We start from the raw sequence: 24,012 nt of genomic DNA, 5'->3' as shown, positions 1-24,012 counted from the left end.
CACAACCTCATTCCAATATTACATCCATTCATAAAGTAAGCAAAATGTAAACATTTTAATTTATTAGAGGATCTGATGAACATCATCATCTTATACAGTTCTGGCAACCTTTTATTTGGGTCTCGTCCAATGTGTGGATCTCATTTCACAAAACCGTTGAGATCACAGCTTCTTGTGAGTTTCTCAGGACCGAGTCTCTTCCTGCCTGCCAGGCTCGATGGGCGATCGCTCGACCTGCAGCTACTGTAGCCATGATAAACATCAGACCAGCCAAAGCAGCACCACAGAGCATCAGCACTCGCTCAACCGTACTATCTAGAGAGAGAGAGAAAGATGGAATGAGGTATTATTGAATATAAAGGGCATGGCACACTAAAACTCATGGATTTATTACATTTATAAAGTGGCAAAAACACGATTTCGAATGTCGACTTTGGATTTTGGAGAAAAAAAAGAAGTGTTGCACAAAAAATTCAATAATCCAAATGGTTCACCACATAATGGGAGAAGAATCTGACAGTGACAGGATGTGAGGCTGTGTCTCATCTATGGAAAATCTGCTAGGTGTTTTTAGGAACATGGCCAATCCCTCCTACTTGTCAAAAGCAACAAAAGCATGCTAAAATATGTTCTAACTGGCATTTTTGGTTCACATCATGTCAACACCCTGCTTTCCACCTGTTCAACTAGAAATTTCCTCTTACAGTTTGAGAAGTCCATGACTGTTTATGTTCTTAACACATACACTATATTGCCACTATATTGGTTCTTTTTGAGCATCACATCCTACATTCAGTCCTAATTTGCTTTTATAATTCCCTCCAGCTAGATTTTGGAGTGTACTTCTGGAGATTTGTGCTCATTCAGACACAAGGGTGTTAGTCAAATTAAGTACTGATGTAGGTGAGGTGAGGAGGCCTGGAGTGCAGTCAGTGTTCCAGTTCAGCTCTAAAGCAGGAGATCTTCCACTCCAACCCATGCAGAGCATATCTTCATGGAGCTGGCACTGTTATGCTGGAACAGGTTCGGGTCTCCTAGTTCAAGTGAAGGGAAAATTTCATGCTACTGCATCCAAAGACGTTCAGCTTTGTTATAACAGTTTGGGAAAGAACCACATATGGCTGGGAAAGTCATGTGACTAAATACTTTTGGCAATATAGTGTACATTTATAAGTGCATCTATAAATCACTTTGAAATCCATTTACTTAATGTTGGGATTTTTCTCTCTTGTGAGTGAATGTGGGTGTGTGTGTATATATATATATATATATACAGTGGGTACGGAAAGTATTCAGACCCCCTTAAATTTTTCACTCTTTGTTATATTGCAGCCATTTGCTAAAATCATTTAAGTTCATTCTTCTTCCTCATGAATGTACACACAGCTCCCCATACTGACAGAAAAACACAGAATTGTTGACATTGTTGCAGATTTATTAAAAAAGAAAAACTGAAATATCACATGGTCCTAAGTATTCAGACCCTTTGCTGTGACACTCATATATTTAACTCAGGTGCTTTCCATTTCTTCTGATCATCCTTGAGATGGTTCTACACCTTTATTTGAGTCCAGCTGTGTTTGATTATACTGATTGGACTTGATTAGGAAAGCCACACACCTGTCTATATAAGACCTTCCAGATCACAATGCATGTCAGAGCAAATGAGAATAATGAGGTCAAAGGAACTGCCTGAAGAACTCAGAGACAGAATTGTGGCAAGGCACAGATCTGGCCAAGGTTACAAAAAGATTTCTGCTGCACTTAAGGTTCCTAAGAGCACAGTGGCCTCCATAATCCTCAAATGGAAGACGTTTGGGATGACCAGAACCCTTCCTAGAGCTGGCCGTCCGGCCAAACTGAGCTATCGGGGGAGAAGAGCCTTGGTGAGAGAGGTAAAGAAGAACCCAAAGATCACTGTGGCTGAGCTCCAGAGATGCAGTCAGAAGACGGGAGAAAGTTGTAGAAAGTCAACCATCACTGCAGCCCTCCACCAGTCGGGGCTTTATGGCAGAGTGGCCCGACGGAAGACTCTCCTCAGTGCAGGACACATGAAAGCCCGCATGGAGTTTGCCAAAAAACACCTGAAGATGGTGAGAAATAAGATTCTCTGGTCTGATGAGACCAAAATAGAACTTTTTGGCCTTAATTCTAAGCGGTATGTGTGGAGAAAACCAGGCACTGCTCATCACCTGTCCAATACAGTCCCAACAGTGAAGCATGGTGGTGGCAGCATCATGCTGTGGGGGTGTTTTTCAGCTGCAGAGACAGGACGACTGGTTGCAATCGAGGGAAAGATGAATGCGGCCAAGTACAGGGATATCCTGGACAAAAACCTTCTCCAGAGTGCTCTGGACCTCAGACTGGGCCGAAGGTTTACCTTCCAACAAGACAATGACCCTAAGCACACAGCTAAAATAACGAAGGAGTGGCTTCACAACAACTCCGTGACTGTTCTTGAATGGCCCAGCCAGAGCCCTGACTTAAACCCAATTGAGCATCTCTGGAGAGACCTAAAAATGGCTGTCCACCAACGTTTACCATCCAACCTGACAGAACTGGAGAGGACCTGCAAGGAGGAATGGCAGGGGATCCCCAAATCCAGGTGTGAAAGACTTGTTGCATCTTTCCCAAAAAGACTCCTGGCTGTATTAGATCAAAAGGGGGCTTCTACTAAATACTGAGCAAAGGGTCTGAATACTTAGGACCAAGTGATATTTCAGTTTTTCTTTTTTAATAAATCTGCAACAATGTCAACAATTCTGTGTTTTTCTGTCAATATGGGGAGCTGTGTGTACATTCATGAGGAAGAAGAATGAACCTAAATGATTTTAGCAAATGGCTGCAATATAACAAAGAGTGAAAAATTTAAGGGGGTCTGAATACTTTCCGTACCCACTGTATATATATATATATACACTTCATGAACATTCACTTTACAAACTTTCGTGGATACGAACAAACCTGTCCTCAAAGTGAAATTTGTAAAAACGGAGGAGAGCCACCGTGAGCTAGTGACCATAACGAGTCAACATGATGCGCAATCGACTCGGGAGGAGGAATTTTTTTCATTTATTACTTTAATTAAATTTTTTAATTACTTAATACAAAATATTGTATACAGTATTTCAATTATTTCGATTTGTTTAAGTATATTTTATTGTTTATTTGATAGTATTTATAGCATTTACATCATTAGGAGATATGAGTAGTCAATAACAAACACAGTAACAACTTACGATCAAATTCATGCTACGAACGCTCGTTTGGAACGTAACTCATTTGTAAGGTGGGGAGCGTCTGTATAAATAGAGAAGGAAAATAATTTGAGCAATGCGCCACATTGTGACAGAGCTGATCCCAGTAGTGGATGTTGAAGTGTTCTGTAGAGTGTTACTCAACTCATGCAGAGGCCCATATTAAACTAGCATGCTAAGATTTGTCCTTGTGAAAGACTTTTCTCACAAATTGGCAAAGTTATGCAAAAGAAGAGATTGTACAACTCAGAAAATGTAAACAAGTTAGTTTTTCTTAGAAAAAAGAAACGAGGTCAGTTTGACTGTGTTCCTGTTTCATTATGGCCATTGTAGTGTAAGAGAGAGCTTATTTCAATAGTAATGTACAGATGTTCAATAGAAACATAGCATGGGTGTTATAGTGATAGACCCTTTGCTCAATAATAAAACAATTGTCCATGTTTATTCTAGCCTAAGTGATCATTTTAATTTTTCAATTTATATGCCAATATTTATGTGATTCAATGCGATAAATTAATTAGATTAATTAATCAGCGTACAAATTTTTATCGCTTTACAGCCATAATATATATAGATGGATCCCTGAAGATCTGCTTTACATAGTTTGGAGAGGAAGATCTTGAGTGGCCTGCTATAGATCTCACCCCTAAAGAACACCTTTGGAATTAAAGTGAACTGCACCCCAGGCCTCCTCACCTATATCAGTACCTGAATTCATAATGTGGCTGATGGACACAAATATCCACAAGAACACTGAAAAATCTTGAGGAACATCTTCCCAGAAGAGTGGAGGGAATTATAAGAGCAAATTAGGACTAATTATGGAATCTGATGCTCAAAAAGCTATATATCTACTACATTAACACTCTTTTTATAATATTTTTAACTATAAAAAATGACTTTTTGATGATTTACTAGTCTCAATATTACCACCACTGATAACAGCAGAAGAGTTTTTGCTCTACAGGCTTCTTACTCGTGTTCTCTGTAGTCTTTCGTTCTGTCGGCACCGATGGACATGGACCTGGAATACTTCCTAGCAAGCAAAAACATTTAGGTGTTCATTTCATATTCAAGAAGAAATCTGGTTTCTAGACTAAAATATTTCATTCATTTGAATTTCCCCACACTCACCTGTGACCACGCTGAGGTCCATCGTGTTCTCATTGCAGTAAAATCGTCCAGCGTCTGAGTGACGGACTTTGGATATAATCAGGTTTTTTCCTTTCCAGCTGTAGCGATGGAACTCAGTCAGGTGTTGCGTAACCTTATCGTTTTCATTGGTGAGAATTTTCGTCCTTTTCCCGTGAAGGACCGTGCTCCAGGTCAGGCGAGCGTCGCTCACGTTGCCACAGTTAAGAATGCAGAAGTTTTTTTCTTTACAGTATACTGTCAGGGAGAAAACACAAAGGAATCAAGAGAAGAAAGAAAGAAAATAAAAAGAAAAACGTTGCACTGATCTGTCATGTAATGCATCTGTAAAGTGCCTAATAGGAACTGGAACATTTGTGACATTCAAACTTGAAATTATGTTTGTCTCCCATTATGTAAGTTGACTGAATGGGAACGTGAGTACAGAGTATATGTTTTGGGTACTTTTTTGATCTCCACTGGTACTGGTACTGGTACTTGTATAAGCTGTCTGTCTACACTGATGTTTTTAAACAGTTTTCAAAAAATCACTTATCCAACTCTTATATCTCTGCACATGCAAGAGAAAACAAGTGTCTGCTATGTTTCCCATCATGTGTTCATTTCCTTTTCATTGCTTTAATTCAAACAAAAGTTGAAAGTGTCACATGACTAAAATTAAACATTTTTGAATATTTATATCTTTTTTTTTTTTAGAGCATGGGCACTGCTAGTAAACCGTACGATCGAAAACTTAACTGGGGACTAAAGTTGGAATGGGATGTTCATAAAGAAGCACATAGAAATCTTTTGGTTGGGTGTCCACAAACTTTTGATTCTATAATGTACCCAAATGTGACTGATCCTATATTTATTATTATTTCAAGTGTAGCATAATTTCTGGTGGATTACGTATAAATGGTTGATTACGTATATCATCCACAATTTATAAATACTGTAATATTGTCTATCTGCAGCTGTTTCTGATTGATAAATCAAACATTAATCAGTATCCTATAAATAAATGAAGTTTGTATAAATCACTGGCTGGAATGTGATTGTATCTGATTAAACCACAGCAGCAGTGTATTATTAATAAAGCAGGTCTACTTACGGTTTTAAGCAATGTGCAGGTTCCAGGAGAGCATCAGGACGAGGAACATGTTCAGCTTCATCCTCTGGGTTACAGAATAAATGAAATTTTTCATATTTTGTAAAACCTTTTTTTGTTTATTCAAGTCAAGGAAATGGTCATCTTTGTGGTTCAGATTGGGCAACTTTCGAGTGAAAAGGGAACTTAAGGAGTGTAACTGAAGATGGAGTGCAAATAGAGAACTAAATTCAACCAGAAGAGCTTCAGAGGTTCTTGGCTTATTTTGGTGCAACTAAAAAGTTTTCCTTTGATTAAGAAGTAATTATGTACCATTGAACACTTCTCATGTATTACTTAAGAAGTAATTATGTACCAGAAATTTATTATTTCTTTTTTTTTTTCTTTTTAAATTCAGCCAATTCCAAAAAGCTGCTTGACTACTAAATTGTGGAATTACACAGATTCTGGAAGTTGAGGGTACATTTAAAATGTGAGGAACAGACGCATCACAGGAATCAACTGCAGTAAGATGTCACGACTCAATATTAAATATGGCAGAAGATCAGAAATACAACCCAAATTTTAAGCTGGGACAATGTGCAAAATGTATTCACAATAAAACAAACAAACAAAAAATGTTAAAGATGAGAATATATACCATTTTAAGGAAAAAATAAGGTGATTTTAAATTTATTGGCTGCGACCGGTCTCAAAAAAGTTGTGACAGATCCATGTTTACCACTGTGTAGCAGCACGTCTTCTGTCCATTTACATCAGGGAACTGAGGAGACCATTGCTAAAGTTGTGAGAGAGGAATGTTGTCCTTACAGGATTCTAACTGCTCAACAGTTCTGGGTGTCCTTTGTTGTATTTTTTGTTTTATGAGGTGCAAAATGTTTTCAAATGGTAAATGATCTAGACTGCAGGCAGACCAGTTCAGCACCTGAACCCTTCTACTACTAATTATAATACATTCAGTATGCAATTAGTATTGTTTTGCTCACATATGCAAGGGATGGAAGCAATTGTGCTGGCTATTTGTCAGTACCTCAAATAATGAAGACTACAGCAGGGGGCAGATCTTTCTCTTATAAAGCCCCACAGTTATGGAACAGCCTTCCTATCAGTGTTCGGGACTCAGACACAGTCTCAGTGTTCAAGTCGAGGTTGAAAACATATTTATTCAGTCAAGCCTTTAATCAGTAGATTTTTTCTCAGGTAAAGGCTCAGATCTGGAGGGAACATTGATATAGAGTGTTTGGTGAACTGGGATATTTGTACGCTGTCGTCCCCTCACATTCACACGTTCACTCGGGTTTGTTGATGGTGGTGTGGTGGGTCGTCTCTTATCCCAGAGATCCCTCATGTCTGTGTTGCCTTCTGGTTCTCCCTTTTAGTTATGCTGCCATAGCGAGTCTTGCCGGAGTCCAAACTGCACAGTGACATTAACTTTTATACAACAATAAGGACACTTAATAATCCATATCCTTCTCTTCCTGTCACCCTCTTCTCTCTCTCTCTCTCTCTCTCTCTCTCTCTCTCTCTCTCTCTCTCTCTTTCTCTCTCTCTCTCTCTCTCTCTCTCGGTCGAGTTAAACATGCTCCTGAGGCTACAGTGACCACTTTTCCTGCCTCTCTCCCCTCCGTGGATCTCCCCACTTCGTCACGCCTGCCTCTGGATAGTGTTCTCTTTGACTGGAGGCCACTCTGTGCAGCTTGGGACGGTTTCTAATCAACACCTTGGGTGGTTCCATGAAATTCCGGAGTAAGAACGGGAGCTTTAAAGATGGATTGGACTGTAGTTGATGTCAACAGTCTCCTACACTGACTCAGGAATACAGTTCGCTTCTGATCGTCATCACTGCACCCCGCAACATCGTATATCTGCTATAAATAGACATTCGGTGTAACCCAGATGAGGATGGGTTCCCTCTTGAGTCTGGTTCCTCTCAAGGTTTCTTTCTTATGCCATCTCGGGGAGTTTTACCTTGCAACAGGCTCACTCATCAGGGACAAACTTACTTATAAAGAACATATTCACTTTTAATCACCACATTATCTGTGTAAAGCTGCTTTGAGACAATGTTCATTGTTAAAAGCGCTATACTAATAAAAATGAATTGAATTGAATTGTTGCTCTAAAACCTGTATATACACGTTCAGAATTAATGGATACTTTCCAAATGTGCAAACTGCCAATTCCACAGGCACTAATGTACCACCATACCATCAGAGATGCAGCTTTCTGAACTGAGCACTCTTAACAAGCCAGATGGTCCCTCTCCTCTTTAATCCGGAGGATGTGGTATTCATTGTTTCAAAAAAGAAATACAACATTTTATTATTCTGACCACAGAACAGTTTTCCACTTTTCCTTAGTACATTTTAAATGAGCTTTGGCCCAGAGAGGATAGCATCAGGTTTGGACATGTGCAGAGGAGGGACATGGGGTATATCAGTAGGAGAATGCTGATGATGGAGCCACCAGGAAGGAGGAAAAGAGGAAGACCAAGGAGGAGGTTTATGGATGAGGTAAGGGAAGACATGCAGGTAGTTGGTGTGAAAGAGGCAGATGTAGAGGACCGCCCCCTAATAGGAGAAGCCAAAAGAAGAAGGACTTCACGCATGCCTTCCTCCACTTGTGGATGACATGGCAAACTGTGTTCACAAACAATGATTTCTGGAGGTGTTAATGAGCCCATGCAGTGATTTCCATTACAGAATCATGAATATTTTAAAAGCAGTGTCGCTTGAGGGCCTGAAGATAACAGCCATCCAGGATTGATTTTTGCCCTTGTACCTTATGCAGAAAATTTCCCAGATTCTTTGAAACTTTGGATGATATTATGTTCGGTAAATGATAAGATTTTTAACTGTTTCGCAATTTTATTTTGTGGAACAATTTTAGAATAATTTCCCACAATTATTTATGGAACCTTCCACAAAGTGTTTCTACACTTTTGACAGGCTCTGCACAAATAAATGAAACCAGCAATATTACCCAAATAAATGTACAGACATACAGAGTGCAGTGAGGTGTAACTGAGATTTGAATTAACATGGCTGAACGAGTTCCATTTCTCCAAAAATAGAGCAGAAACTTCTTGAGATGTTCAACTTTCTTTGTTCAAACTCAGTGAAGCACTGAAACACACAGCACTGAATCTGCAGCTAATCCCACTCTCTCATCACACTGATAATCACCATTCACTTCAAGAAAAGAAACACAACGTCCAAAACTCAGCTTTATTTCAGCAGAAACTACAGGAAGAGCAACAGCACAGTGACGAGAGGAAATACAGAAACATCAGCAGTGTGTAGAATGGAAACGCTATTAGAACTCTATCAGAAGCCACTAGATGTTAATCTCAGATATTTTAGTCTTTACACTGACACTTACTGAACGTGACTGAATGATAGACATTGTCATGGTACACTGTACATATAAAGTGCTCCCCTTTTTCCCAGAGGTCTTTGCTGAGGGTCAGGGTGCTGCTGCGGCTGTAACGGCCGTTCTTCAGTTCTTCTGCACTGGTCAGAACCCTGTCCTTCACCTCTGAGCCGTCCACCATCCAGCTCACCAGGGCCCCCTGTGGGGAGTAGTCAGACAGCAATAATAATATTGTAGAAGAATTAAAATAAAATTATTATCTGGGAAAATATTTTCATAAGGATTATAAACTTCAAGTCTTTTATTGTAAATATAAATGTAGATGATTATAGAAATAGTCATTGTTTAAGACTTAAATACTTTTCAGGACAAAATTCAACCTGCTTTGACGTTTCACAGCAGTAAAATGACCCAAAATGCCATTTTCTAGCCAGTTTTTTTCTCAAGTAACCCAAAATGTGCAAAACTGTCAATTTCATGTTATTTTGTTAGTTATTAAGGTGATACGAATGTCTGTACATCGATGCTGTTCCTGGTGAAATGAGAGTCGTATCTATTTAAATGGATTTCAGGTCCACCAGTGAGAGCAGAATAAAGGAAAATGTAGTTATGGTAGTTATGGGACGTCTGTGTTTAGGTTTTAAGGGAAAATCATGACAGAGTTTGAAGGAGACATTTACACCATCTCGAGAACTGCCTGTGTTCCACCACATCTGTCACGATTCTCACTCAGACAAACATCACAAACTGACAGCATGTTCTGTCTGGATTTTCATTTTCACAAAACGTCATGTATGAAATTCTGACCTGCTTCAATATTACCATCAATTTATACTTTTAATATTTAATATAATTAATCAATATTTTATATGTGGTAACCTCTTTATATATTGATTTATTATTTTGATTGTCATCACTTATTAAAGCTTTACATGATAAAAAAATATAATTAAATCTGAAATTTATTCGTAATTGTTTTATTTATTCCATTTTTGATAATGAAATAAAATCACACTTACCTTTAATAACGAGTTTGGAGCCTCCACCAAAAGTGTACCACAGTGATGCGTTCTAATGAAACCGCCGTACAAAAACCCCCTACACACACACACACACACACACACACACACACACACACACACACACACACACACACACACACACACACACACTTTGCATCAGCAGCTCCTGCTTCAGTGCTCGGTGAGGGTTTATATTCCTGTGACTTGAACACTTCATGACTGAGAGCTGCTGTTCAGCATCTTCACCCACATCAACCATGACTTTGATCAGCATCTTCATCTGCACACTGGCCCTCTGGACTCAAGGTGAGAGTTTAACATCGACTCACAGCCTCACACACTTCATTTCATACCGATTCTACACCACTTTACTGCATACACACACAATCTATGTTTCTCTACAGGATCCAGAGGTCAGGGGACTGTGACTCAGACTCCTTTAGTGAAGACTGTTGTTCCAGGAGACACAGTTACCATCAACTGTAAAACCAGTAGCACAGTGGATAGTGGAACCAGTGCATTCTGGTACCTACAGAAACCTGGAGAAGCTCCTAAACTGCTTATATATGAGGCTACAAAATTACACTCAGGGATTCCAGCACGTTTCAGTGGCAGTGGATCTGATACCGACTTCACGCTGACCATCAGTGGAGTCCAGAATGAAGATGCAGGAGATTATTACTGTAAGGGTGAACATTATATCAGTGGTACCTATGTGTTTACACAGTGTTTGAGCGTCATACAAAAACCTCAGTGAGAAGCACAGAGAAACACTGCTGCAGCTGGGAGAGACTGCAGGTGCTGAGGGGGAGGATGTGATACAGCACAATATTACAAAAACAGCTTCTTCCATCTTAGAAATATCGCTAAGCTAAGAAACATGTTGTCTAAATGTGATGCAGAAAAGCTCGTCCATGCGTTCATGACCTCCAGACTGGACTATTGTAATGCATTACAATAGACACATGACGCTCCCTGAGATCTTAAAACTCTGGGCTTCTAGTAGTTCCTAGAATAACAAAGTCCACTAAAGGTGGTAGAGCATTTTCCCATTCAGCTCCTAAACTCTGGAATAGTCTTCCTGACAGTGTTCGGGGTTCAGATACACTCTCCCAGTTTAAGTGCAGATTAAAAACATATCTTTTTAGCAAAGCCTACACATAACACATCTCACATCATAACCTTGTGCTCCAGAACATCTGATCACATGCACATTATCAACTTGTGCTGTTAATATCATGAACAGCAGCTACGCTAATTCCTCTCCACTGCTTCTCTTTCTCTACCCATCCCGAGGCATCCTGAGGTTGCTCCAGCTCCAGTTACAGCCCACCTCATGAAGATTGTGGACCTTTAAAGAAGTAGATGCCACAAACATCCCGAACCATTTGAAGACGTACCAGTGCGAATTGGATTCCACTTCATGTAGGGTTTGGACATTGGACTGCTTTGAACATTTAAAGGCTCTGGCATGGAGAAGCTGGTGTTGGATCATGAGCTTGAATGTTGAGCAATTGTATGAGCTGCTCAGTAGCTGCTGGTTCCTCAACGTGAACTAACTGTATAACACTGTAGAAAGGACATTACTTATAATCACACACACTCATGTTAGTTCTTACACTCCAGTGTTCTGTATTGTTTAAAAACTATAATCACACTCTTCAGATCATCATTGCTCTTCACGTTACTCCTCAAATTGTTAGAATGTCATAATGTTACGATCGGTGTATATGCTTAATATAAAACTTTAGAACCACAAGTCACACATAGTCCAACATCACATGACATTCAAAACCCAAGAGTCAGGAGGTCTACCACTTCGCCCTTTGTGGGAATTCTCTTTGGGGATTCCCCTTTCACCTACTCAAACTAAGTAAGTGCTGTAGAGTACTATTATTTCACACGACTCATCATAATCACATGGCTGGGCATTTGCCAAAATAAAATGTTACCCCCCCCCCCCCCCCCCAAAAAAAAAAAAAAAAAAACCCTCACATGCCAGGATTTGGCATGATCTTCAGGTCATTCCTCAGGGTTTTGATAGGATTTTTGAGTAAATATTTTTTAATAATTTTTATCTAACAGAGGCCTCTAACAGAGGGTTCGTTCCCAAAAGAAATTTGGTATTTCAACATATCTTTCATCAATTAGCTCTCATACTGTCAGGGTATTAACTCTATCATCTTTTAATTAGTATTCAGCACACATCACAAGTAGGTGATGAGAATCCGTAACAGCGGGGAATGCAGGCAGTCCGGAGCCTGGTAAATTACTGTAGCCATTAAGTAGGTCCGACAGTGCGTGAAGTGGAACCGGGACCTTAAAAAAGAGAATCGGAACGAGGAACAGGTGCGGATGATTAACGCTGAGAGCGGCAGAGAGAGAGAAGCAGTGTAAGAACCTCCGAGGGGGGTGTGGCAGGTGGATCCCTGACACATACATGCTTTGTAAAGTTATTGTTAAAGAGGTTACACAGTGTTCCAACTTTTTTTGGGAGTTGGGATTGTGCTGTTTTACTTGTTAAAGTGTTGTAGTTAAGGTACCGGTCCTCTCTTGGTTAAGTTCTTATTGACTGATCATAATATTCTCCTTCATGTACTAGAAAATGTTTTCCAGTTGACTGATGTCTCTCAGTTTCTGGATGTAAACTTTTTAATGCATACTTGTTGCTCTGCAAGGTTTTGTGTGTTTTTATGGATTATTGTAGCCTGACTGTCTGGATGTGCTAGTAAGAGGTGTTTGTTGATGGTGTGGGAGCTGCTGCGACTGTAAAGTCTTCTTCAGTTTCTTTGAGCCGTTTGGTGTCCAACTCACCTGTGAAAAGAAGTCAGACAGCAGGCAGAGCAGCAAGAGACAGAACTGTATGGTATGGGAAGTGGAGTCCATGGTGGCCATGATTGAAAGCTGTGGCTGTGGAGTTTGAGTTGCACTGAGACATGACAAATCCACACTTGTTCATGTAATGACTTAAAAAATGATTTAAAGATGATTAGCTGAACATTGGAACTTATTAAATTCTATAATTCTGAGATGGCAAATGGGCTGCCCCCTGGTGGTTGTGAATAAAACACATAATGTAGACCAGTGTAACTCAATCAGACACACTCTCCAGGACTAGAAGGACGTGGGGTCTGATTTGAGTTGGCACATTAGTCTCCATTACTTTGATATTTATGAAGATAGAGTCAGTGATACAGTAAAATGTGCCACGCAATCTTTTCAACTGATACGTAAAAAACAATGTACTGCGGTGGCTAGCGAAAAAAACTTTTAAAAAAATAATCATTTGGCAAATGGATCATTTACATAAAATTTTCATACATTTGATATTTGGTAGAATATTATTATTCTTTGAGCTGAAAGCAATGAGGTGCTATTTCCGTAGTTACATCCAGGTGGTGACGTTTTATTTGGCCAGAAAATGCATTTGAATTCTAGAATTTTGCAAAGGCAGATGCGCTGCCCCCTGCTGGTTGGGCCAAAAACACAATCTTCTTCTTCTTCTTCTTCTTCTTCTTACGGTTTCTCCCATTAGGGGTCGCCACAGTGGATCATCCATCTCTATACTCTCCTGTCCTCAACATCTGCCTCTTTCAAAACAATTACCTGCATGTCTTCCCAATACAGACCTTTTATAGACCGAGACAGCTGTCATTAAATCAGCACACACTTTCTAAGACTAGGAGGATGTGGGGTGTGTGGGTGGTGCCTTCACACATTAGTTTCAGTATTATTTATAGAGATAACTTCAGTGTTACAGTAAAATGTACCACACACCCATTATAACTTACACATAATGCACTTTTGTACACCTGAAGTAAATTTTAGCTTTGAGACCATTCTATAATTAATACATTCATTAAAATCTGTTAAATCAAGAAAAGAAAAGCTTTCAGTGTCCAAAGTAACTACTGCTTACTGTCGCTCGGCCATAATGTGTTGTGATCAACAGAATTTGTGAAAGGATTTAAAAATAAAATAAAATCTTTCATAAATGTGATGTTTGGAAGAACATTAGCATCCTAAATATGAATTCCTCCTTTGAAGTGAACTGAAGGTGCAGTGAGGTGTAAGTGAGATTTGCATTAACACGCCTGAACGAGTTCCATTTCTCTAAGAATAGAGCAGAAACTTCACCAGATGTTCAGCTTCCTTCAGTGAAACTCAGTGAAGCACTGAAACACACACACTGAATCTGCAGCTAATCCCACTCTCTCATCACACTGATCATCACCATTAACTCCAATAAAAGAAACACAACGTCCAAAACTCAGCTTTATTTCAGCAGAAACTACAGGAAGAGCAACAGCACAGTGACAAGAGGAAATACAGAAACATCAGCAGTGTGTAGATCAGAAGCAGCTCGATGTTAAACTCTTGGATCCTCTAGTCTTCACACTGACTCTTTGTGAATGTGACTGGATGAATGGCGTTGCTATGGGAGACTTTACAGATAAACTCCTCCCCTTTTTCCCAGAGGTCTTTGCTGAGGGTCAGGGTGCTGCTGCGGCTGTAACGGCCGTTCTTCTCTTCTTCTGCGCTGGTCAGAACCCCGTCCTTCACCTCTGAGCCGTCCACCATCCAGCTCACCAGTGCCCCCTGTGGAGAGTAGTTAGACAGCAGGCAGAGCAGCGAGCCCTCACACGACTGCAGGGGGGACTGAGGGAGCAGAGACACAGTGGGAGCCTCTGGAAATACAAACACACACATACACATCATACAAACAGCTAGAAATATTGTGTACATGTTCTGAACACTGCAGTGTCCAGGTTAAGATGTTGGACTTCTGATGAGAAGGTCATCATTTAAAATCCTGGCACCACCAGTCTGCCACTGCTGGACCCTTGAACAAGAAATTAACCCCCAAAGTGTATAAATAAGATAACTGTAAGTCGCTCTGCATAAGAGCATCTGCCAAATGCCATAAATGTCATATGAATGTGTTTCAGCAGGTCAGTTACTCTTCACGTTGAGGAATCACTAGAACTTTATTCAGCTTTGATTCTCGATGGGATTTAATGCTACACTTAGTATAGTTGCTATAGTTTTTTTTATAAGATCAGAGATCATTTTAAAACAGCGGATTACAGACTTTAATTCCAGCTTCAGTTCACTTTATCAGAATAACACTTACATGCTCCAGATTAAATATCTCTTTAAACTCTGAAAGAGTCCTGAAATCAGTGTTTTTTAACGATCCTGAAGAATCCAATTAAAACTAATTACTCAAATATTTATTTTTCAACACAGCAGATTTTATCTAAATTATTCTTGAATACATTATAAATAAAAAAGTGAATCTTAAATATGAGAAGAAATGCATATTGAAGTAATTAAATATTTTAATTTAGTGCAAAGTGTCAATAACATTTACTTCTAATATGAAGTTTATGGATAGAAGTCATGTGAGAAAAAGAGAATAAAATCAACAGCTTTTGAGTTAAAAAAAAAAGAAAATCACACTTACTGTTAATAACGAGTTTGGAGCCTCCACCGAAAGTGTACCACAGTGATGCGTTCTAATGAAACCGCCGTACAAAAACCCCCTACACACACACACACACACACACACACACACACACACACACACACACACACACACACACACACTTTGCATCAGCAGCTCCTGCTTCAGTGCTCGGTGAGGGTTTATATTCCTGTGACTTGAACACTTCATGACTGAGAGCTGCTGTTCAGCATCTTCACCCACAGCAACCATGACTTTGATCAGCGTCTTCATCTGCACACTGGCCCTCTGGACTCAAGGTGAGAGTTTAACATCGACTCACAGCCTCACACACTTCATTTCATACCGATTCTACACCACTTTACTGCATACACACACAATCTATGTTTCTCTACAGGATCCAGAGGTCAGGGGACTGTAACTCAGACTCCTTCAGTGAAGACTGTTGTTCCAGGAGACACAGTTACCATCAACTGTAAATTCAGCACTGCTGTGTGGCATGATTGTGGGCCACAGGGTGTATCATATGACTGTCTCGCCTGGTACCTACAGAAACCTGGAGAAGTTCCTAAACTCCTAGTACATTATGTCAGTCACTTGTTCTCAGGAACTCCAGCTCGGTTCAGCGGCAGTGGATCTAAGACTGACTTCACGCTGACCATCAGTGGAGTCCAGAATGAAGATGCAGGGGATTATTACTGTGCAGCAGAACATAATATTGGTGGTTTCTGGACTGGTAATAGCTGGGTGTTTGCACAGTGTTACAGCGTTGTACAAAAACCTCAGTCAGTGAAAGAGTACAGAGAAACACTGCTGCAGCTGGGAGACACTGCAGGTGCTGAGGATGTGATACAGCACAGTAACACACACTGTGATCTACAGAAAACACAATACACTAACTCATTAATGTTCACACAGACACACACACACACACACACACACACACACACACACACACACACACACACACATAATACAAATAATCACAGTGTACTTGTCAGTCTTTGGGGAAATATTCCTCAGCAAGAAACAGGTAGTTTTATAAGGAGAGGTATTATTCCACATGCTAACCTTTAAGATATAAATTATTCTTCAGTGGTTCTTTGACTGGTTAATAGGTTTATTGGCTTGCTTTACCATACCATATTCCCATTCTCCAAAGCGACTCAATTTCCATTGTGATTTCAGATTTCAAATTTTCAGTCCAAATCAACCACTACACATCTACACACTGTGCACCACTAAAGACATAAGGGCTACACAGTACAACAATTATGCAACAAAAACAGCTTGAATTTCGGAACACAATTAAAAAGTAGCTGTGAGACATTCCAATTTAAAATAAAAATCACATGGTTGTTCCAAGGTAAGTTGATATTTGATATATATAAATGCTGAAGTATCAAAGAAATAGACAAAAAAATAAAAAGCCATTTAGGCATATTCATAATAACTCACTGTAACTTATATAATTTTAAGGTGACAAATGGGCTGCCCCCTGCTGGTTATGACAGTTACATATGATATTGCCAGGTCATATACAGAAACAGCTGCCATTCAATCAGCATATCCTTACCAATAACAATCTGACTTAAGAATCAATTCTTCCCTTAGCATTGGCTACACACATACATTTTTAAAACTAGCAATTATCTGTATATTGAAAAATGTTATAGAATAGCAGTTATGCTCATATCTACATAGGAATAACATTCCTGAACTGTATCAGTCAGGATTTAGGCCTTATCATAGCACAGAGACAGATAAAATTGTAAATGACCTGCTACATGACCCCTGACCAGAGCTGTAGCTGCTTGCTTGTGATACTTGATTTTAGTGCAGCTTTTGACAATTGGTTGTAATATTCTCCTTGCCAGACAATAAAATGTTGGAATTAAGGGAATAGCTCTCATATTTACATTTATGGCATTTGTCCTTATCCAGAGCAACTTGCAATTATTTCAATCAGCTTGGTTGCACTGGGATTTGAGCCATGACCATCCAATCAGATGTCCAACCTCTTATCCACTGAGCTACTACTTCCCATTCTCTCCTGTTGGCCATACGTGACTGATTGTTATTAGTTTGTTGACGTAAATTGTAAGTTCTCTACACTTACTAAGGTAAAGTTTGGTGTTCCACAAGAATGTGTCTTAGGCCCACTGCTGTTTTCTTTATATATGATATCTCTAGGTGAAGTTATTTGTACACATGCTTTTAGCTTTCACTGTTATACTGAAGACACATATACTGTGTGTTTTAGCAAAGCAAATACGAGACATCTGCTTAATAATAGATACGGTGTAGACATGATAGATAATAATATAATGATGTGGATATGTAGGTTTTGGGTTGTTTCATCAAAACATTTCAGAAATCCAAATTGGCCGTCAGAGTCAAATCTAAAAAAAATATCAGCTAATTTCAGTTGATCAGCAACCAGAACAAGAACAGGATAGAACACAGAAGAGTAAAAGAACGTACAGCAAAACATCAAAAACGTACAGCAACCACTGACTTGGTATGCTTCGTATCAACAGAAACACTAGTTCCTTTTTCAGTAGAATTTGTACATATGTTAAAATAATTCAACACATGTATTGAACTGTTTTAAGTGACCTTTCTTAACAATGTCCAGCTTTTTTTTAAGTCTGCCTTGAAAATGGCCTTGTAAGCATAAAATGTATCTGTAACCAAATCAATTTTCTCTTCTCTTGCTCTTCTTGCTTTGACTATCTGCTACACTGCTCCCACGTCTGGCCTTGCCAGCATTATCGTTCTGCTCTTTGGTCTCACTGCCATCAATATAGGAAGGATACAATGTAAGCAATTCTCACCCAGTTGGTCAGTAAAGAATACGGTTGTAGCACGAGAATGAGAGAGCACTGGGTAAGGAACAAATTGTAGGTATCTGGCACTCCAGAGAAGCAATGGGGCAGTATGAGCTGGAGCTTCTGCTCACATGGGAAAGCGATGGCTGGAAGGACAGGAGCCTGAGTCGGTGCAGGTGCCTGGGTAGATGGAAGCCGATCCATGAGCTGCTGGTCTTACCAGCAGGGCTCTGTGGCTGAGAGAAATAGTCAGGTCTTAAAGAAATGACCCAAAAGCTGCTGATTTGGCATAGGCTGCTGTAGTGCTTCATTCTCAATAGGTGACTGAGCTCATTAACATTCTCTGCTGGGTTCATGACTGGACAGTTCCCTTTCAGGAACTCGAGCTGCGTCGAAACACTTTGAGCTGTGTGTTGTTTGCTTGGGAGTGAAGCATGCTCAGTCAGCTCTTGATTGTCCGTGCTGTTTGCGCACGCTCCGCTCCGCTCCCAGAGAGCGCTCTTCGAGGCTCACGGCTCAGCTCGTGGGTCTTGCGGGCCAACCTAGCAGAAGGCATGGAGATGGATGAGTCCCCTTCAGCCTCCTCTGCTGGGCTGAGCTCCCGTTACCCGGAAGAAGCACGTTTCAGCGTATTCTTTTCCCAGCGCGTGCAACGTGGAGCCCCGTGTTTCTTCCTCCGAGGAGGGAGAATATTCGGATGCTAGCAAGCCCAGGGACTCCTTACAGCCTGTGCTGTTTGAGGAGCTCCTGAAGGTAGTGACACGGGTCATGTCCAAGCTAGAGATAACTTGGCCGGATGAGAAGCAGAAGCAATGCATTCCCAGCAAGCTGGATGAGTGTTTCCTGCGCCCCGCAGCACAGCCTCTGCCCCGGGGCCTACCGTTTTTTTTGGTGTCCAGGTCCTGGGAGACCCCATATGCGGCCTGTTCCTTTGCCCCGTACTTGCTATATGTGAATATAGTAGGGTTTAAGGAGTGTGGCTATGGGGAGATGCCCAGGGTTGAAGAGACGTTAGGTGTGTTGCAGGCATACCAGGCCGACCTGCTGTGACACCACCAGGAGGCCAGACTGTTAGCTCCCTCACAAGATTTGCCTCAGAGTGCAGTCTTCCTCCACAGGGTGACTCCTTTAATCTCCACTGTGGATTCAGGGGACACATTCCTGCTTAGGAAGCATCCATGGCCACAGGGGATAGCCCCAGCCATTCTGACAGGGTCAGAATCCAGCCTCGAGAGCTGGTTCCCTGATCCGACTTCCGGACAGAAGTGGTGGCCAGGCTGTGAACTCTCCCACAAGATGTGCCTCAGAGTGCAGCCTCCCTCCAGCGGGTGTCTCCCTCCATTTCCGCCCGAGAGATCGCTGTGGATGGAGAAGACCCGCTGCCTCTCAGGATACAAGACCTTTACAGACCTTTTATAGACCGAGACAGCTGTCATTAAATCAGCACACACTTTCTAAGACTAGGAGGATGTGGGGTGTGTGGGTGGTGCCTTCACACATTAGTTTTAGTATTATTTATAGAGATAACTTCAGTGTTACAGTAAAATGTACCACACACCCATTATAACTTTTATAACGATGCACTTTTGTACACCTGAAGTAAATTTTAGCTTTGAGACCATTCTATAATTAATACATTCATTAAAATCTGTTAAAATAAGAAAAGAAAAGCTTTCAGTGTCCAAAGTAACTACTGCTTACTGTCGCTCGGCCAAAATGTGTTGTAATCAACAGAATTTGTAAAAGGATTTAAAAATAAAAATAAAATAAAATCTTTCATAAATGTGATGTTTGGAAGAACATTAGCATCCTAAATATGAATTCCTCCTTTGAAGTGAACTGAAGGAGTAAGGAGGTGTAAGTGAGATTTGCATTAACACGCCTGAACAAGTTCCATTTCTCCAAGAATAGAGCAGAAACTTCACCAGATGTTCAGCTTCCCTCAGTGAAACTCAGTGAATCTGCAGCTAATTCCATTCTCTCATCACACTGATCATCACCATTAACTCCAATAAAAGAAACACAACGTCCAAAACTCAGCTTTATTTCAGCAGAAACTACAGGAAGAGCAACAGCACAATGACAAGAGGAAATACAGAAACATCAGCAGTGTGTAGATCAGAAGCAGCTCAATGTTAAACTCTTGGATCCTCTAGTCTTCACACTGACTCTTTCTGAACGTGACTGAATGAATGGCCTTGCTATGGAAGACCTTACAGATAAACTCCTCCCCTTTTCCCCAGAGGTCTTTGCTGAGGGTCAGGGTGCTGCTGCGGCTGTAACGGCCGTTCTTCAGTTCTTCTGCGCTGGTCAGAACCCCGTCCTTCACCTCTGAGCCGTCCACTGTCCAGCTCACCAGTGCCCCCTGTGGAGAGTAGTCAGACAGCAGGCAGAGCAGCGAGCCATCACACGACTGCAGGGGGGACTGAGGGAGCAGAGACACAGTGGGCTTCACTGTAGGACCCGCTGGAGAAAAAAATTATTATAAATTATTATAAAATATTAGAGATTGCAGTACCTTTGAGGAAATTATCTGAATTTACACTGTTAAATCAAAACCGTACTTAATAATCTCTTTATAGAAGAACTAAAATAAAACTATTATATGCGGAAATATTTTCATAGGGATTATTTCACTAAATTCTTCAGTGTTTGCTTATATTTATCAATGTAGATGATTATAGAAAAACTCATTTTTAATAGAATTAATAGAAATTGTTGTTCAGGTGATACGAATGTCTGTACATCGATGCTGTTCCTGGTGAAATGAGAGTCGTATCTATTTAAATGGATTTCAGGTCCACCAGTGAGAGCAGAATAAAGGAAAATGGTAGTTATGGGACGTCTGTGTTTAGTTTTTAAGGGAAAATCATGACAGAGTTTAAAGGAGACATTTACACCATCTCGAGAACTGCCTGTGTTCCACCACATCTGTCACGATTCTCACTCAGACAAACATCACAAACTGACAGCATGTTCTGTCTGGATTTTCATGTATGAAATTCTGACCTGCTTCAATATTACCATCAATTTATTCTTTTAATATTTAATATAATTAATTAATATTGTATATGCAGTAACCTCTTTATATATTGATTTACAGATTCTTTATTACTTTGAAAGTTATTACTATTAAATTACTACATTAATATTTATTCCACTTTTGATAATAAAAAAATCACTTACTGTTAATAACGAGTTTGGAGCCTCCACCAAAAGTGTACCACAGTGATGCGTTCTAATGAAACCGCCGTACAAAAACCCCCTACACACACACACACACACACACACACACACACACACACACACACACACACACACACACACACTTTGCATCAGCAGCTTCTGCTTCAGTGCTCGGTGAGGGTTTATATTCCTGTGACTTGAACACTTCATGACTGAGAGCTGCTGTTCAGCATCTTCACCCACAGCAACCATGACTTTGATCAGCATCTTCATCTGCACACTGGCCCTCTGGACTCAAGGTGAGAGTTTAACATCGACTCACAGCCTCACACACTTCATTTCATACCGATTCTACACCACTTTACTGCATACACACACAATCTATGTTTCTCTACAGGATCCAGAGGTCAGGGGACTGTGACTCAGACTCCTTTAGTGAAGACTGTTGTTCCAGGAGACACAGTTACCATCAACTGTAAAACCAGTAGCACAGTGGATAGTGGAACCAGTGCATTCTGGTACCTACAGAAATCTGGAGAAGCTCCTAAACTGCTTATTTATGAGGCTACAAAATTACACTCAGGGATTCCAGCACGTTTCAGTGGCAGTGGATCTGATACCGACTTCACGCTGACCATCAGTGGAGTCCAGAATGAAGATGCAGGGAATTATTACTGTGCAGCAGAACATAATATTGGTGGTTTCTGGACTGGTAATAGCTGGGTGTTTGCACAGTGTTACAGCGTCGTACAAAAACCTCAGTCAGTGAAAGTGTACAGAGAAACACTGCTGCAGCTGGGAGACACTGCAGGTGCTGAGGATGTGATACAGCACAGTAACACACACTGTGATCTACAGAAAACACAATACACTAACTTATTAATGCTCACACAGACACACACACACACACACACACACACACACACACACACACACATAATACAAATAATCACAGTGTACTTGTCAGTCTTTGGGGAAATATTCCTCAGCAAGAAACAGGTAGTTTTATAAGGAGAGGTATTATTCCACATGCTAACCTTTAAGATATAAATTATTCTTCAGTGGTTCTTTGACTGGTTAATAGGTTTATTGGCTTGCTTTACCATACCAAATTCCCATTCTCCAAAGCGACTCAATTTCCATTGTGATTTCAGATTTCAGATTTTCAGTCCAAATCAACCACTACACATCTACACACTGTGCACCACTAAAGACATAAGGGCTACACAGTACAACAATTATGCAACAAAAACAGCTTGAATTTCAGAACACAATTAAAAAGTAGCTGTGAGACATTCCAATTTAAAATAAAAATCACATGGTTGTTCCAAGGTAAGTTGATATTTGATATATATAAATGCTAAAGTATCAAAGAAATAGACAAAAAAAATAAAAAGCCATTTAGGCATATTCATAATAACTCACTGTAACATATAATTTTAAGGTGACAAATGGGCTGCCCCCTGCTGGTTATGACAGTTACATATGATATTGCAAGGTCATATACAGATACAGCTGCCATTCAATCAGCATATCCTTACCAATAACAATCTGACTTAAGAATCAATTCTTCCCTTAGCATTGGCTACACACATACATTTTTAAAACTAGCAATTATCTGTATATTGAAAAATGTTATAGAATAGCAGTTATGCTCATATCTACATAGGAATAACATTCCTGAACTGTATCAGTCAGGATTTAGGCCTTATCATAGCACAGAGACAGATAAAATTGTAAATGACCTGCTACATGACCCCTGACCAGAGCTGTAGCTGCTTGCTTGTGATACTTGATTTTAGTGCAGCTTTTGACAATTGTTTGTAATATTCTCCTTGCCAGACAATAAAATGTTGAAATTAAGGGAATAGCTCTCATATTTACATTCATGGCATTTGTCCTTATCCAGAGCAACTTGCAATTATTTCAATCAGCTTGGTTGCACTGGGATTTGAGCCATGACCATCCAATCAGATGTCCAACCTCTTATCCACTGAGCTACCACTTCCCATTCTCTCCTGTTGGCCATACGTGACTGATTGTTATTAGTTTGTGGATGTAAATTGTAAGTTCTCTACACTTACTAAGGTAAAGTTTGGTGTTCCACAAGAATGTGTCTTAGGCCCAATGCTGTTTTCTTTAAATAAGATATCTCTGAGTGAAGTTATTTGTACACATGCTTTTAGCTTTCACTGTTATACTGAAGACATGATAGATAATAATATAATGATGTGGATATGTAGGTTTTGGGTTGTTTCATCAAAACATTTCAGAAATCCAAATTGGCCGTCAGAGTCAAATCTAAAAAAATATCAGCAAATTTCAGTTGATCAGCAAACAGAACAAGAACAGGATAGAACACAGAAGAATAAAAGAACGTACAGCAAAACATCAAAATCGTACAGCAACCACTGACTTGGTATGCTTCGTATCAACAGAAACACTAGTTCCTTTTTCAGTAGAATTTGTACATATGTTAAAATAATTCAACACATGTATTGAACTGTTTTAAGTGACCTTTCTTCACAATGTCCAGCTTTTTTTTTAAGTCTGCCTTGAAAATGGCCTTGTAAGCATAAAATGAATCTGTAACCAAATAAATTTTCTCTTCTCTTGCTCTTCTTGCTTTGACTAT

At 40.0% G+C, this 24,012-nt stretch overlaps 1 protein-coding gene, 2 long non-coding RNA genes and 1 gene segment (V, D, J or C); all 4 read right to left on the bottom strand.

Annotated features, from left to right (window-relative positions):
• The window catches only part of slc39a7 (solute carrier family 39 member 7), a 267,579-nt gene that overhangs the window by 228,869 nt on the left and 14,698 nt on the right, over window positions 1-24,012 (bottom strand). The gene's annotated exons all lie outside the window — the stretch shown is intronic.
• Window positions 37-5,640, bottom strand: LOC310729221. Its single transcript, XR_014534512.1, has 4 exons — window positions 5,503-5,640; window positions 4,392-4,646; window positions 4,234-4,293; window positions 37-315 (listed from the first exon to the last, which is right to left on the bottom strand). It is a non-coding gene; the product is annotated as an uncharacterized lncRNA (long non-coding RNA).
• Window positions 8,713-12,969, bottom strand: LOC310728981. Its single transcript, XR_014534426.1, has 2 exons — window positions 12,708-12,969; window positions 8,713-9,070 (listed from the first exon to the last, which is right to left on the bottom strand). It is a non-coding gene; the product is annotated as an uncharacterized lncRNA (long non-coding RNA).
• LOC310729331 (Ig heavy chain C region, secreted form-like) lies at window positions 14,156-21,629 on the bottom strand. The segment is given in 4 exons: window positions 21,519-21,629; window positions 21,378-21,429; window positions 20,361-20,657; window positions 14,156-14,581 (listed from the first exon to the last, which is right to left on the bottom strand).

Source organism: Silurus aristotelis (genome assembly GCF_946808225.1).
Source record: "Silurus aristotelis genome assembly, chromosome: 7".
Taxonomy (NCBI): domain Eukaryota; kingdom Metazoa; phylum Chordata; class Actinopteri; order Siluriformes; family Siluridae; genus Silurus; species Silurus aristotelis.
The sequence above is the reverse complement of the archived record's forward strand: the minus strand, read 5'-3'. Positions and strand labels throughout refer to the sequence as shown.